Raw genomic sequence first — 17,694 nt, 5'->3', positions numbered from 1 at the left:
AAAGGGGTACAGACGAGCCTAGTTCCAGGGCAGAAGCAGAGACACAGGCAGAGAGCACAAACGTAGGGATACCAAGGGGGAGACGGGGGTTGAGAGGACGTGGGAGACTGGGCCTCACATATGTAAACACTGCTGATACTCTGAATAAAGTAGGTAACTAAAGAGACCCTACAGTCAGCGCAGGGAGCTCTGACTGTGATCGGAATGGGAAGGAATTCCAGAGAAGAGGGGATATATGTGTATGTAGAGTTCACTGACCTTGCTGTAAGGCAGAACTAACACAATACTGTAAAACAGATACACGCCAACAAAAATTTCACACTTCTACATACACATGCATGCCGTGTCATAAATAGACCAACATACCAACATACGGAAGACCAGCCTTTGCTTTACACATACATGGGAATCACCATGAAGAGAATTATACTTTGGTTCAAGGAGCAGTATTTGTAGAGACTGTGTTAATTTATCAGTTCAGTTCAGTCGCTCAGTTGTGTCCAACTCTGCGACCCCATGGGCCGCAGCATCCAGGCCTACCTGTCCATCACCAACTCCCGGAGTCCACACAAACCCATGTCCATTGAGTCATTGATGCCATCCAGCCATCTCATCCTCTGTCACCCTCTTCTCCTCCTGCCCTCAATCTTTCCCACCATCAGGGTCTTTTCCAGTGAGTCAGCTCTTCACATAAGGTGGCCAAAGTATTGGAGTTTCAGCTTCAGCATCAGTCCTTCCAATGAATATTCAGGACTGATTTCCTTTAGGATGGACTGGTTGGATCTCCTTGCAGTCCAAGGGACTCTCAAGAGTCTTCTCCAACACCACAGTTCAAAAGCACCAATTCTTTGGCGCTCAGCTTTCTGTATAGTCCAACTCTCATATCCACACATGACCACTGGAAAAACAAAGGCTTTGACTGGATGAATATTTGCTAGCAAAGTAATGCGTCTTGTTTTTTTAAAATGCTGTCAGGTAGGTCATAGCTTTTCTTCCAAGGAGAAAGCATCTTTTAATTTCATGGTTCCAGTCACCATCTGCAGTGATTTTGGAGCCCAAAATAATGTCTGTCACTGTTTCCATTGTTTCTCCATCTATTTGCCATGAAGTGATGGGACCAGATGCCATGATCTTAGTTTTCTGAATGTTGAGCTTTAAGTCAACTTTTTCACTCTTATCTTTCACTTTCATCAAGAGGCTCCTTAGTTCTTCTTTGCTTTCTGCCATAAGGGTGGTGTCATCTGCATATCTGAGGTTATTGATATTTCTCCCTGCAATCTTGATTCCAGCTTGTACTTCATTCAGCCCAGCATTTCGCTTGATGTACTTTGCATATAAGTTAAATAGGCAGAGTGACAATATACAACGTTTCAGTACTCCTTTCCCAATGTGGAACCAGTCTGTGTTTCCATATCCATTTCTAACTGTTGCTTGTTGCCCTGCATACAGATTTCTCAGGAGGCAAGTAGGGTGGTCTGGTAGTTCCATCTAGTGAATAATTTTAGACAGTTTCTTGTGTTCGAGATATTCAAAGGCTTTGGTGTCGTCAAAAAAGCAGAGGTGTTAATTCATAGAGATCTAATTTATAAGTTCAGTGTTTTATATTTTCCGTTCTGACAGTGTCATAGCTGCTATTACATTGTATTTATTTCTAAATGTTTGAACACCACAATTAACAAACCAGTTAATGGATTTTGTACATATCAATTGTTTCATAACTGCCTTAAATATTATGCCTTATTGCCAGGGTCCAGCCCCGGTGGATACAGGGAATTTGAAGGGTGGATGGCGTTGGCGTGGAAAGACTTATTTATTTATTGATATAAGATTAGATTAAGAAACAATAGTGTAGTAGGAGAATTAAGTGAAGGAAGAGGGCTGAATATCTTGGGTTACACGGAAGACCAATAAAATTCCAGACAAGGAATCTGCACCATCTATGTTGGGCCACCGGCCCTAGCTTGAATATCTAAGGGTGCCTCGCCTTAGGCTCCCTTTTGCCCGGGTCTTAACAGCCAGGGCAAGTAAGTAGACTTGGCAGGTCTCCGTGCCCCAGATGGAACTTCAGCCTGAAATTAAAGTAAAGAGCAGAGGGAGGAAAAGGGAGAGAAGAAGAGAGAGAGAGACACGGGGGGAGCCAGACTCCCAAGAAACCAGGCCGAAAGACTCGTCCGAGAAACTGGGTCCAATCCTTTATTGTTCAGAAGGCCTTTTATACTTTTGATAAAACATGGAGATCAATGGCTAACACAAAATTATGTAGTGTTCGTAGCCCAGACTCTTTCTGTATATCATTTTGTATACAAAAGGTCTCAGGTGATTTACATTATCTTCTGGCCAAGAGGCTTGTTAACACTTTTGGCTCTCTTCCTTAATGAATGTTAATTTCATTTCCCCTGAAGTGTTTTTCTTTAATCTGCATCCCCTTAAAGCATTAAAGTTACATCTCTATAGAACAGAGGTGCAGTGGGTTATAACAAAGAAGGTACTTAAAGATCTAATGTTGCTAATACAAGGCCTACTACTTGCTTTTCTATATACCAACTATATCTAAAAATAAAGGATATGAAGATTTGGCAGCAAGCACTGACTCAACAAATGAAACCTTTAATCAGTCCTATTTAAAGATTTTGACTCCTCGGAAGCCCCTACATTCCTAGGATGTTTTAAGCTTCCTGTGCCTCCTGCGGTCAGGAGCCTCAAACAATCACACGCGCAGCTGTATGAGTCCTGCAGGCAGGCTAGAAAGCCATCAGAGGGGTATTTGGATTGAAACACTCTTTCAAATGCAGAAGACTAAAGCCCTGAATTGACTTTTCCCAGAGAGTGTCAGAAGAGTGGAAAAGCAGAGCACAAAACCCGGCAGATTTTTGTTGGGGTACATGCTTAGGAATTTCCAGAGGGGCCCCTGAAGTCTGAGCACGCCTTGCATATGTCAGCTTCCTTCCTCATGACTTTGTCACGGGCGGGATTCCTCACACTGGCTTCCGGCACCTTATGAAAGCGAATGCACGTCTAAGGACTTCTTTGCTGATTCAGTGTTTAGAGCTTTGCCTTCTAATCTCTGATTTTCTAGCTATTATCTCACACGCCTTGTGGCCACAAAACCATAAGTAAAACAGAAGCATTATGGTAACAAATTCGATAAAAATCTAAAACAGTCTATATCAGAAAAAAAATCTATTAAAAACCAGTGAATGCATTTGTAGAATTTTGATCATGTAACCAACCAAGGCCACTGTTCAAAACACATTAGGATTTATATTCTTAAGTCAAATATTGTATTCTCACAAATTCAGACTTAACCCACTCTTCCAACTATTTACAGAGCATCATGCAAAACCTTCTCTAGGGGATATCCCCTCACTGTAAAAGAGGAACCTTACACACTCTAACTTTCCACCTTCCTCTGGTCTCATCCTACAACTTCTAAAGAGCAGTTGTTTTGGCAATTGTTTATTAGCTTGTATTAATATGTATCTGAAGCCTTTCACAGGAAGACTGTTCTCTGGATGACGTACTGAGCCTTTCTGCTTCCTGCTGAATTCTGAAGCTTAGGCTCTTGTTGGCACTAAATCTGTATTTACTGAATTCAGGCCAAAGTGTGCACATGAAGAACCTTACAGAGCGCACATTCTTTACGATGCATATTGAGGCAGAAGTTTAGCGGACATTGTGTGGAACTTACTTTCTAGTATTTTACTGCCAGATAAAGGAGAGAGCAAGGCACACTGCAGAGAAAGTAACTTTTCTCTCCTGCGGTGCACACATCTTGAGAAACACTAGCCTGGAGTTTTCCACTGTTGGTACTGTGTCTCGTTTCCAACATGACATCATCTAACACTCACCAATTATTAGGCGTGGAGAGGTAGAAAAATGCAACTCCTATTCATTTGATAGTGAAACGGTTTGATTAAGGACTATGTCCAGGTGCTGACGGACTGAAATACCTAGAATGGAATTAGGTGTCCAGCTTTCAGTTAAGCTATAACGCACGATGAAAAGGAAGCAGACACTGACCCATAAAAAGCAGTCCTGGAACACAGAAGCAAAGGTGCCCAGTGGTGAAACACAATGGAGCCTTTCTCCATGGAAACTGCCTTCTCTGACATTTCTAGGAAATCTCCTTCTGTCCACATCAACCTGCAAACCCAAAAGTTTCCGCAATGGTTAGGAAGGTCATGGATGTTTCAGACAAATGGGGCACCCTTGGGAACTATGAGAAATGTCCAATGTAGGTCCACTGAACCTTGGTCATGAATCCTTGAGGGAAATGGGTATCTTTGGTGGCCAAGGTCAAAAGTTACCTTGCAGTGTTTGGATAGGAGTTGTGCAATCTAAGAAAGAAAAACAAGGATCACAGAGAAAAGAGGACAGTAAGGGGCATTAAATCTTCTAGGAAAGAGAGGCTTCATAGTCACAGAAGCTTGAACAAACTAGAGAAAGAAACACCAGGAGACATTTCAAGCAGGGATTGTCATTATTTTGGAGGAGGGGTTACAACAGTACTGTTTGAGTAAGAGACAATTCTGTTTTATTTACCAGTTTGTTACCTACATTTTGGGCAATACTGATGAACAGAGAATTTAGAATAAAGACTCCATGACTTCCTTCAGTTAGAAATAACAGAACTGTCCCAACGTGTTGGAAGCATCCCTTAGAGTAACTATGGTTACTCTCCCCTTGATTGGCAGTCAGAAAGGGCTTCGTGAGATGCAATGGGCCTAGGACACATTCCCTGGAGACACGTGTGGGTTAAGAATCCAAAAGGAAAGCCTGAGGATGTTGGAGGTGTGTAAGGAGAGATGTAAGGGTTTCGTCGGGAGGATAAGGTGTGTTGGCTGGGTTCTCATTCCGGCCTGAAATTTTCTGCATCAGGATGGCCCTGGTGGACCAGTGGTTCAGACTCTGCCCTTGCAGTGTAGGGGGCACATCTTCCATCCTTGGTTGTGGAACTAAGTTCCTAAGTTGAAAGGAAATATAAAGAAGAGAGTCTTTGGCTGTTTCACTGACCTTGACAATAACTAGATGTACAGAGTTAGGAAATGGGTTTCTTTTTTTTTTTTCCTTCAAAATTCTAGAAATTATAAGAACTACTGTCTTACTTTCTTGTTTGCCTGGGAAACAACTGCGTCAGTGAATAAATGAAATATCACAGATTTGATGGATAAAGGGCATCTGGAAAGGGGGAGGTGGAGATGAACTGCTGACCTGCCTTCTTTGCCCGAGGTGAAGGGACACAGAAAGCATGCTTCTCTTACCTATAAGGAGGACAGAGCCCGCCGTGGGGCGACAGGAGGTGATGAACGCTTTGAGCAATGATCCTCACCTCAGAGAAATGGGAGGTTTTCCAAGGTTCTCTTGGAAATTATTCTACTATGTGAACCCGCACTCTCAATTTTACTTCTGGAAAATAAAATATCATTCATCTCGTCAATGTTAGAAAAAAAATACAGGAGTGGGGGATGTGTGTCCTGCACAGTTTATCCCATTTTTGGATCTCACGATAGAATGGAAAATAAATCTTCCTGACCTGAAATGTTGGATGTGGACTGTGATTTCTCACTCACTCTTAAAGGTCAAATGCCCAGATTCACTTAAGCATCTCCTAAAACAATCCTCATCATTCAACGATGAAATGTGGTAAAAGTTCATCCCTGCAAAGCATGATATTGAAGATGACTTCTGGATAACATTTTTCTTAAAAGGGACAAGCACTGGTTCATGACGCGTCACACCAACATAAAGATGCTATAAAAAGGGGCACAGTTCTCATCCTCTCCAGCTGGGACACCCTCAGCCCCGACAGAAGAAAGTCCACGAGAGACAGGATGAAGGCTCTGTTCCTGACTCTTCTCCTTTGTCTGGTTTGTGGGGCCCAAGAAGAGGAAGCTGAGCAAAGTGCCTTAGAGGTATCAGGGATGGTGTGATCTGGGAGGAGGTCTTGGGTGTGTGTGTGTGTGTATGTGTGTCCCTTTGGTGGTTTTGTTATGTGGATCCATAAGCAGCCCGTCTCCCTCCAACTCAATACAGCTCTATTCACTGGCTCTAAACCTGCTCTGTTTCATGTTTGTATCGTCTCTGCTGTGTATTAATTGACTCATGCATTTTTTCCTTCTCTTGTAGCACAGAAAGACGATCAACCCAACAGCTGTTGGAGATCTTGCATTTGACATCAGAGCGTTGCTCTCTCAGAAATGTCTCCATTCCCTCTTTCACTCTGACTTCACTTTCTCCATTATTTTATAAATCCTGCTTTGTTCAAGGCAGTTTGATAACGTGTGCTGATTTGCACAAGGGGTGGGACACTCAGGTGGGTAATGTTGGGTGAAAGAACAAGACACAGATGGAAATTTCTAAGGGGAATTTGCTCTTAGCTTTCACGAAAATGGATCACTGTGTATCTTGCCTCCACCAACCCAGAGAAGATCGCTGAGAATGGGCCGTTCAGGATTAAGTTCCTTAAAATTGAGGCCGGTGATGCAAAGAACACAATCATCTTTGAATTTTGCATTAAGTAAGTAAAAATAACCCAGAAACAAAACAGCTGTAAACCCTGAGCCTGAGGGAGGGTGTGTCTTCCCCGTCTGCAGGGAGCTAGCTCTCTGGATGATGTTGAGACCAGGATGCCCTGAGCTGTGGGGCGGAGCAGAGTATCTGAGCTGGGTGGGTAGTGCCCCTGAGAGCCTCCAGGGAATGTCCTGGAGCCCACAGGACATTCCCTTCCTGCGGCATCTGTAAGAGACGGTTCTCACTGAGCCCAGAAGCTGAGGGCTGGGGGAGATCACACAGTGAGCTCTGCCTGCGGGGTGTCCTCACGGGAGATTTCATCACTGCCGAGTTTACTAAAGCCTCACAGCCCCAAGGACCACTCAGGGAATGTCCACGACACGGCACATTGTTTACTGAGAACATGCAGACTCAGGGATGTATATGGAGAAATAAAAACATGAAGGAAAAAACAGCTATGAAGTTTATGCTTTGAGACTTGGTTTATAGATATGTCAACATGTAAATGCTCATATATTATATATCGTACATGCCTATATTTAATAGCTTACATACCATCGACTGCAACCACACATACAGACACACAGTCACACACACACATACGCACACACAGATCCTGTCCCAGGAGATATACATGTCTGTTTTTACTAATTTTTTAAAGGAATATCCTATTGTCTTTCTCTTTGCCGTTCTTACAATTTTCGAGTTCTATGTTGTGAATTTTCATGTGGCTTTCATTCTGAAATCAACTTTACTGAAGTGTGTGTATGTGTAATAAATATGCACCCTTGTGGAGTCCACAGTTCAATGTGTTTTGACAGGCACACACCCTTTTCATGACCTCCATAGTCCAGGTATAAATTTCCTCCATCTCTGCCAAAATCTTCTCCTTGGTGTTACTTTCTGCCCCTTGAGACACAGGGGACGAGGGATCTACTTATTCTCTCCTCTTGTAGAACTTCAGACGACAAGATTATGAGCCCTGCCTCATTTCCTCAGCTTCTATCACTCAGCGTTATGATTTACAAATTGATCTCTGTGCCTGCCTATGCAGGGAGTCACAGTTTTCAAACCAAGTGAAAAGATATTCTTTGGATGGATTAAATTTTGTATCAGTTCAGTTCAGTTCAGTTCAGTTGCTCAGTCATGTCCGACTCTTTGGGACCCCATGAATCGCAGCATGCCAGGCCTCCCTGTACATCACCAACTCCTGGAGTTCACTCACATTTATATCCATCTTGCAGTGATTGGAAAATGGTTTCCTTCCCTTTCCTTTCCAGTTGTTTTGTGTTTTGAATAACTTTCATTCTCATAATGATTAATAACAGTGAAATTAATTCATTGCAGAGATTCTTTTTTCAAGGTGTCTGTATAAAAAGTAATCCAACACTTGCTGGGCTATTTCCTTTTAATATATGTTCTGTGTGCATGCTTCCTATATGCCATTTATACCGTTTTTCACACTTGACATTGTTGCACTCAGCTAAGTCATTTGTTATGTGGTTGACAATGGGTGGATGCGTACTAAATCTCTTCAGTCGTGTCCGACTCGTTGCGATATCATGGACTGTAGCCCATCAGGCTCCTCTGTCCATGGGATTCTCCAGGCAAGAATACCAGAGTGGGTTGCCATTTCCTCCTCCAGGGGTTCTTCCTGACCTTGGGATTAAACCCATGTCTTCTCCCTCTTCTGGCAGGTTCTCGACCAGTAAGCGCCACCAAATGTTATATATACCTACAGTTTCCTTATGACATACAAGCATTTCATATGTATGCGTGTGTCTGCTTGTTCGTGGGTATGTTGGATCGTGCATGCATATATACATGTTTCTTCAGTGGTTAACCCTCTTTTTGTGTTGTGCTGGAAGAAGAGTGTGTGCTTTGATAAAATTGACCATTTCTTTCTCTAATTTTTCTGATTTATTTTTCCTATCACATTATCTAATGAATCATCACCAGGTTTTGAAACCCACAACGTCTGTCGTGATGGCTACAGCTCTCTGTTTCCAGAAATATATATATATATATATATATTTATATATTTTTCCAATCTGTATTCTTTTCATTTCTTCCTAAAATTGTAGATTTCTCCATGGTTATCTGGCTTTTAATGTGACTTGCTTTGTACCTGCAGTTTATTTGGAACTACTCTTCAGATTTAATGTGTAGATAAACCATCCATGTCACTTGATCACTATACCGCCTTAGAGAATATATTTCTTCTCTTTCAAAGATTAATTTGCTCACAGGCACTGAAGTGACCCCCCACACTGAATCTCTGGGGAGAAATGAAGAAAGTCTTGATTGCATGTCAAATTTTTTTCATTTCTTTAATCAACCACTGTGGATATGTTTTGTTTTTAAGGCGTGATGGAAAATGGGAAAAAATACGCATCACGGGAAAGAAAGAAGATGACAACACTTATGTTTTCGAGTGTAAGTATGACTGTCTCACTGGTCAGAAACGTTTGGGTGGAAATCTCGGCACAACTTCCTTCAGTAACCCACATGCCTGAATTCTGGTGCTGCTGCTGCTGCTAAGTCACTTCAGTCGTGTCCGACTCTGTGCAACCCCTTAAATGGCAGCCCACCAGGCTCCCCCGTCCCTGGGATCCTCCAGGCAAGAACACTGGAGTGGGTTGCCATTTCCTTCTCTAATGCATGAAAGTGAAAAGTGAAGGTGAAGTCGCTCGGTCGTGTCTGATTCTTCATGACCCCATGGACTGGCGCCTACCAGGCTTCTCCACCCATGGGATTTCCAGGCAGAAGTACTGGAGTGGGGTGCCATTGCCTTTTCCACACCTGAATTCTACTAACAATTGAAGGGGTGAGCGGGCTGCAGTCCCTATGATTTCCATGCACGTCACTTTGTCATGGGACAAGGGTTCAAACACTCAGTTTGGATATCTCCTCCCAACTGTGAGTGTTACTAAGTGAGAATAATGTGTAGACCTGTATTTCATACGGTTCTCATAGAAAATTTACAATAGCCTTAGAAACTGACACTTTTGTTTTCAAGTATAAGTGTAAGTATCTTGAGTTTCTATCTTGAGTTTCCACGTCACTGTCATTCACTTCTTACAAACAATCTTAAAATATCTTAATCCATTCAAGGAATTTCAGACAAACTTGAACCCAAGGAAATCATCCTGAGTTCAATCAAAGAGGCAGCTTCTGTTCAAAGCAACGGGTATTGTGCCAAGATTTACATCTGTTAGTTCTTTGTGAAGGCCCTAAACATCATTTCTGATTTTACATGACTAAGGGTTACATAGTGAAATTTGCTCAGTCATATCTGACTGTTTGTGACTCCGTGGACTACACAGTCCATGGAATTCTCCAGGCCAGAATACTGGACTGGGTAGCCTTTCCCTTCTCCAGGGAAGGGGTACATGTTGCTGCTGCTGCTGCTAAGTCACTTCAGTCGTGTCCTACTCTGTGCGACCCCATAGACGGCAGCCCACCAGGCTCCCCCGTCCCTGGGATTCTCCAGGCAAGAACACTGGAGTGGGTTGCCATTTCCTCCTCCAGTGCGTGAAACTGAAAAGTGAAAGGGAAGTCGCTCAGTCATATCCAACTCTTAGCGACCTCATGGACTGCAGCCCACCAGGCTCCTCCGTCCATAGGATTTTCCAGGCAGGAGTACTGGAGTGGGGTGCCATTGCCTTCTCCAGAAGGGGTACGTATTTGACTACAATTGAACTGTATCAGGTCAATTGGACAAGAAGGTGGGAATAGAAAAGTCTTGCTGCTTTCTCTGGTGTCCTAACAACTGTAGCATTCACCAACCCATGGAGTGAACACAGATCAACACAGGATGCACCCTCGCTAATAATAATAATAATTTTGCCACAAAAAGGCTATTTGACAATATGTTAAGGCGTGGTTGTATATATCTATCCTTTCTTTCACAGATGAGGGTACCACAAAATTAATAGTTATATATGCATCAGGCAATGTTCTGGTAGTATGTGTTATCAACATTGATGAGGAAGGCAATGAAACAAAGCTGGCTGCAATATTGGGTAAGTGTGAATCCCCCATACGCACACAGACATGGTCATGTAACATTAACAATGTCAGCACTTTTATCCATAAGATCAGTATGTGCTGAGCACATCCTTTCCGTGGTCTGCAGAACCTGCCTATTCTGTTTCACTGAGGTCAGGGCACTGGAACATCATCTAAGAATAAAGAGTAGCTCCTAGGAGTGGGGAAGAGGAGATAGTCAGATATTTCTAAATAGTTTCCATCTGGTGGAACTAAAAAAAAATTTAAAAACTGAGTTTGGCTAGAAATTTCTAGCAATTTTTTTCTTAAATTAAAAACTTTTTAAAAATTTTAAAAACATTTAAGTTCTTAAATTTAAAAAGAAATCTAATTAGAGGAAAACCAGAATATTGTGTTGGTTGTTAGTTTTTATTTAAAACTTCAATTAATTTCCATTCATGGATATAATGAGGCTACTCTCAATTTTTTTCATTTGATACCAGGTTCCCAATGCACTCTAAGCCTCAGAGCAGAAACTTTCATAATAAATCTTTGCCTTGTTCAATTTTCCAGTACATTGTTATTATTAGCACTGATAGCAGCCGGAATACCCACACAGAAGCCCTGAGAGGTGTGTGTACACGTTGGAATGAAATTTGTGTATTTCAAGAAAGTTACTGGGGAGAACATTGAGCTAATTAACAAATAGATCACCACCAATTACTACATGTGATGTGGTGAATGTGTCTCTCTCAGGACAGAACCTTGTTTCCTATATATTTGGATCAGAACAAGGCCTGAGAGGCAGTTACAGTTTCTGGGAAGTTGGTACAAAGGCAAGCAGGTTCCATACTCTGAGGTGTGGGCCCCAAATTCATGGAGCTCCTGTGAGTCTTTGGGTCCAAATTCATGGAGGTCCTGTGGGTCTTTGGGTCCAAATTCATGGAGCTCCTGCGGGTCTTTGGGTCCAAATTCATGGAGGTCCTGTGGGTCTTTGGGTCCAAATTCTTGTGGGTCTTTGGGGTCCTGCTGCTGATGCTGGCGGGGGGGTCTAGTTACGGAGCTGGATGGGGAATGACTCTTAAGACAGACAGCAGACATCTGAGTCAAGGGAAATGGTTACTGTTTTAGGCTTAATTTATAACAAGTCACGATCTGATTGTACACTCAACTTCTTGTTCTGTACTCAGAAATTTCCTGGGTTCTAAGGGGCAAAATTCTGCTTTGTGTGTGACATTTTTCAGTGAAAGTCGATATTGAAGCAGAAGTCTTGGAACTGTTCAAAAAGCTGATAGCAGTCAAAGGGATTGAAGAAAAAGATATTCTGAAGATCTTCGAAAGTGGTAATAGAATTAAACTTTTTCCTAAAGATATTGTTCACTTGATATGTAAATATATGACCAAGAAACACATCAATATAGATAACATTTCTATCTCCATACATAATGCTTTACATAATCACTTATTTTAAAAAAACCATCTTGGAATTATTTGGGTATGGCAGTTCAGTGGATGTTTCTTTCCTGTCTTTTTGATCTCCGCCCCCTCCAGATGACTGTCCTCCCTGTGGAGAAGGTGCTGCTGAGTGTAAGTGAAAATAGCCTCTGATTAACGTTCCATTAAATAAATCAATAAGGACACATTTGCAGGTAACAATTTTTGTCCCGATAACTGACATGGTATTGCTTGGGACATCTTTCTGTTACATTAGGTAATTTCTCTTCTCTTGAACCATATTAAATTTCAATGTTTTGGTTGATTAATGCTGAGCAGGTTTGGGGAGAGAGGCTTATCCTGCAGGAATCTTGCAGACCAGAGTCATCAGAGAGAAGCAGGAATCCCCACAAGTTGGTGGAAACTATCAGTGTTCCCATCAGTCCTGACCTCATGGTTGTTGACACCCTTCCCTCCTCCAGGGGAATGGGATTAAAGAGAGCTCAGGATTTCTGCATGATCAGTATTTAATCTCACATGATTCTGACAGAACCAGTAAAAGGCTTCCAACCACACTGTCTGGAACATGGATTTTTATATTCCCCCTCAGAAGAAGACATTTAAATTGAGGTCTCTAAACTTTCTAAACGAAGACAACTTCAGAATACAACACTGACCTAGTCTGAAGTGTTTGTTTTAATATTTTTCTGGACAAAAAATAAAAGACAAAGAAGCTTCCAGGTGAGTATGAGAAGAAAGAAGTGCTGTATATATTCAATGGAATATTACTCAGTCATAAAAAAGAAAGAAAAACTAGTGTTTGCACCAACATGGATGGGTGTAGAGACTGTCATACTTAAATGAAGTAAGTTGAAATAGAAACATAAATATCATATAATATCACTTATATGTGGTATCTGAAATTTGACACTGAGGAACTTATTTACAACACAGAAAGAGACTCACAGAATCACAGACTTGTGATTGCCAAGGGGAAGGAGGCTGGGGAAGAGAAGGACTGGGAGTCTGGGGTTAGCAGATTCAAACTATTACTTACAGGACGGATGGATAAAAGTGTCCAACTGTGTAGCCCAGGGAAATATACGCAAGACTCTGCAAAATCCTAAGTAGGAAACGTACCTGAGTAAGAGCGGATACTAATGCACGTACATAGGAATTATACGCTGCGCTAGTATAAACTATTGACTTTGCTGTACCCACACTAATACAATATTGTAGATGAACTATGCTCCATTACAAAATAAAAACTAAACAATTTGAGGTTTGAAGATACAAAAGACACAACATGTGGAATTAGAGGCATATGCTCCAATCACAGACCTGAACATGCATTCTGAAATCATAGCTCCTAGAGTCGATCCCAAATGGGAAAGATCACCCCACAAGCACATCATGGGGAAATTCCACATGGACTCCAGCATCACAGAGATGTGGAGTAGTGAGGTCCACCAGGATTCTGACATTGGATCAGCTACCAGCGCCTGTACCCTGGACAGCCTGCTACCTGAGCCTCACTTCTATCAGCCGTCATGCAGTCGACTCTCCTAAAAGGTTCTGTTTTATTCACCTACAGAAACAGTCACTGAGACCAGACATGTCCTCGTCTCCTCGGAATCAAGGTCAACAACACAAAGACGACTTCCCTGGTTCCTGATTAACACGATCCTTCTCTCTTCACATTCACACTCCTTCTCCCATATCATCTCTCCTGGTCATTAATCACATCCTGGGGGGCGGATCTGATTTCTGAATGTTTAAATAAATTGCTTAATTATACAGCTGAGTTACGTGTATCTGTGCTGAATGTCTCCACTTTAAAACACACAATTCATTCAGTTCAGTTGATCACTGTGACATCATGGACCGCAGCATCCAGGCCTCCCTGTCCATCACCAACTCCCGGAGTCCACCCAAACTCATGTCCGTTAAGTCAGTGATGCCATCCAACCATCTCATCCTCTGTTGTCCCCTTTTCCTCCTGCCCTCAATCTTTCACAGTATCAGGGTCTCTTCACATGAGCCAGCTCTTTGCATCAGGTGGCCAAAGTATTGGAGTTTCAGCTTTAACATCAGTCCTTCCAATGAACACTCAGGACTGATCTCTTTTAGGATGGACTGGTTGGATCTCCTTGCAGTCCAAGGGACTCTTAAGAGTCTTCTCCAACACTACAGTTCAAAAGCATGACCTTCTCTGAAAGTCCATGGACTGTAGCCCACCAGGCTCCTCTGGGATTCTCTACTCAAGACTACTGGAGTGGGTTGCTATTTCCCTTCTCCAGGGGATATTCCTGATGCAGGGATCAATCCTGAGTCTCCTGCAAAAGATTCTTTCCTGACTGAGCCACCAGTGAACCCTGGGTCAGTTTATTATTTCATGAAATCAGTGTGATGTTTCCAGGAACAGGGTCAGGCTCCGTCAGGAAGTTGTAACCGTTCACAGAATCTAAAGATGGTCTTCAGGCCTCATAGACTGCAAAGAGCAGAGGATTGTAGGATTTCCAAGGACTGGGCATTCCCATTGTCATGGGCAGAGCACACAGATCAGCTCCCCATGGTGTTTGAGATGTTTACAATGTGAAACACCAACCATCCTAGATAGAGAATATTCCAAGGGTTGAGTCAAAGCTCAGAGATTTGGTCCAGGAGCTGGGAAAGGAATACTAGACCTAAGTGACATCTAACAGAATAAATGTTTTAGATCCTACATAGATCCTCCAAATGGGCTGCAGTTGGCCAAAGTCAAAGGCACCAGTAGTGAATGTTTCCATTGCTTACTTGGTAATAATGGAGGTCAAAGGCAACGTTAAAGTTTTCCCATGTGTACAGCAGAGTGTAGGCAGTTGGACTTTGGATTCCAGTCTTCACAGCTGGTCTGAAAATGCTGAACTGGAGAGTGGATACAGAGACAGGCAACTGAGCAAATTAAGATGGTGAATCTCTTAAGAAAAGTTGAAAGGAAGACCTGGCATAAACAGGTCAAAAATTCTGAAATATCATATACACACATATGGATTTATGTATATATATGCATACGCATATTATATACATATAATGGTGTGACTTGTGTATTTGTGATGCCAAGATTAATATGGAAAAACCCAATCATCACATCAAATCCAACTGATACCAATGATGAGGTTGATGTTACTTAATTTTTTTGGTTTCCAAAATTACTGCAGATGGTGACCGTAGCCATGAAATGAAAAGACGCTTGCTCCCTTGAAGAAAAGTTATGACCAATCTAGACAGCATATTAAAAAGCAGTAACATTACCCAAGATGGTGGAGTAGAAGGTCATGCGCTCAGCTTCTCCTGCAAGAACTCCAGAATTACAACTCACTGCTGAACAACCATTGACAGGAGAAAGTTGAATCCCACCATAAAAAAGATACCCGACATCCAAGGGCAAAGGAGAAGATCCAGCAAGACGGTAGAAGGGGCGAAATCACGTTGAGGATCAAACCCCATACCTGCCAGAGACACTCGGAAGGCTCAAACAAAGCTTGTGCGCACCAGGACTCAGACACTCCACAGAGACTGAGCCAGAAGTGTGTTTCAGCGTCTCCTGTGGAGATGCAGGTCAGCAGTGGACTGCTGCAGGGGCAGGGGCTCCGGAGACAGCAGACCTGAGAATGGCATAAGCCCTTTTGGAGGAGGGTGGCATTAACCCCACCATACAGCCACCAGAACATGCAAAGGACTGGTGACACAGACTCTTGAAGTGCACGAAAAAAAGCGTGTGTGCACCAGGTCCCAGGAGAAAGCAGCAGTGACCCCACAAGAGATTGAACGAGACTTGCCTGTGAGCATCCAGAAATCTTCCATGGAGGCCTGCTGCAGAGTTGACGGGTACTGAGTGAAACAGTGCATGCAAGGGACCTTTTGAAGAAGGTCACCATTATCTTCACTACCTCCACCTCAGTTTTGCCTCATGTCAAACAGGGAGGGAACACAACCCTGGCTATCAACAGAAAATTGGGTTAAAGATTTACGGGGCATGGTCCCACCCGTCAGAACAAGATCCAGTTTCTCCCTCAGTTAGTCTCTCCCAGCAGGAAACTTCCATAAACCTCTTGTCCTTCTCCATCAGAGGGCAGACAGAATGAAAACCACAATCACAGGAAACTAACCAGTCAGATCACATGGACCACAGCCTTGTCTAACTCAATGAAACTATGGGCCATGCTGTGTAGGGCCACAGAGGATGGACAGGTAATGGTGGGAAGTTCTGACTAAACACGGTCCACTGGAGAAGGGAATGGCAAACCACGTCAGTAGTCCTGCCTTGAGATGCCCATGAACATTATGAAAAGGTAAAAAGATAGGACACTGAAAGAGGAACTCCCCAGGTCAGTAGGTGCCCAATATGCTACTGGAGATCAGTGGAGAAATAACTCCGGAAAGAAAGAAGAGACGAAGCCACAGCAAAAACAACACCCAGTTGTGCATGAACCTGGGGATGGAACTAAAGTTCGATTCTGTAAAGAGCTTTATTGCAAAGGAATCTGGGATGTTAGGTCCATGAATCAAGGCAAATTGGAAGTGGTCAAACAGGAGATGACATGAGTGAACATCGACATTTTAGGGATCAGAGAACTAAGATGGACTGGAATGGGTGAATTTAACTAAGATGACCATTATATCTACTACTGTGGGCAACAGTCCCTTAGAAGAAATGGAGTAGCCCTCATAGTCACAAAAGAGTCCAAAATGCAGTACTTGGATGCAATCTCAAAGACAAGAGAATGATCTCTGTTCATTTCAAAGGCAAACCATTCAATATCACAGTAATCCAAGTCTATGCCTGGACCAGTAATGCTGAAGAAGCTGAAGCCGAATGGTTCTATGAAGACCTACAGAAACTTCTAGAACTAACACCCCAAACACATGTCCTTTTCATTATAGGGGACTGGAATGAAAAAGTAGGAATCAAGAAACACCTGGAGTAACAGGCAAATTTTGCCTTGGAGTACAGAAAGAAGCAGGGCAAAGATTAATGGAGTTCTGCCAAGAGAATGCACTGGTCATAGCAAACACCTTCTTCCAACAACACAAGAGTATATTGCACACGTGGACCTCACCAGATGGTCCATACTGAAATGAAAATGATTATATTCTTTGTAGACATAGATGGAGAAGCTCTATACAGTCAGCAAAAATGAGACCGGGAGCTGACTGTGGTGCAGATCATGAACTCCATATAGCCAATTCGAGGCTTAAATTGAAGAAAGTGGGGAAAACCACTAGACCATTCAGGCATGACCTAAATCAAATCCCTATGATCATGGACTGAAAGTGAGAAACAGATTCAAGGGATTAGATCTGATAGACAGAGTGCCTGAAGAACTATGGATGGAGGTCCATGACATTGTACTGGAGGCAGTGATCAAGACCATCCCCAAGAAAAAGAAATGCAAAAAGGCAAAATGGTTGTCTGAGGAGGCCTTACAAATAGCTGTGAAAAAAAAGAGAAGTGAAAGGCAAAGGAGAAAAGGCAAGATATTCCCATTTGAATGCAGAGTTCCAACAAATATCAAGGAGAGGGAAGAGAGCCTTCTCCAGTGATCAATGTAAAAAATAGAGGAAAACAATAGAATGGGAAAGACTAGAGATCTCTTCAAGAGATCATAGAGATCTCTTGAAAATTAGAGATTCCAAGGGAACATTTCATGCAAAGATGGGCTCAAAAATGGACAAAAATGGTATGGACCTAAGAGAAGCAGAAGGTATTAAGAAGAT

General features: G+C 42.6%; 1 long non-coding RNA gene across 1 annotated transcript; it reads left to right on the top strand.

The window, feature by feature from the left end:
• Positions 1 to 6,383: 6,383 nt before the first annotated feature.
• Positions 6,384 to 13,731, top strand: LOC114111737 (uncharacterized). The gene is made up of 6 exons (XR_006058398.2): positions 6,384 to 6,517; positions 8,876 to 8,946; positions 10,425 to 10,535; positions 11,745 to 11,843; positions 12,052 to 12,087; positions 13,529 to 13,731. It is a non-coding gene; the product is annotated as an uncharacterized LOC114111737 (long non-coding RNA).
• Positions 13,732 to 17,694: the final 3,963 nt, after the last annotated feature.

Source organism: Ovis aries, chromosome X, assembly GCF_016772045.2.
Source record: "Ovis aries strain OAR_USU_Benz2616 breed Rambouillet chromosome X, ARS-UI_Ramb_v3.0, whole genome shotgun sequence".
Taxonomy (NCBI): domain Eukaryota; kingdom Metazoa; phylum Chordata; class Mammalia; order Artiodactyla; family Bovidae; genus Ovis; species Ovis aries.
This window is presented reverse-complemented; position numbering and strand designations above follow the sequence as displayed.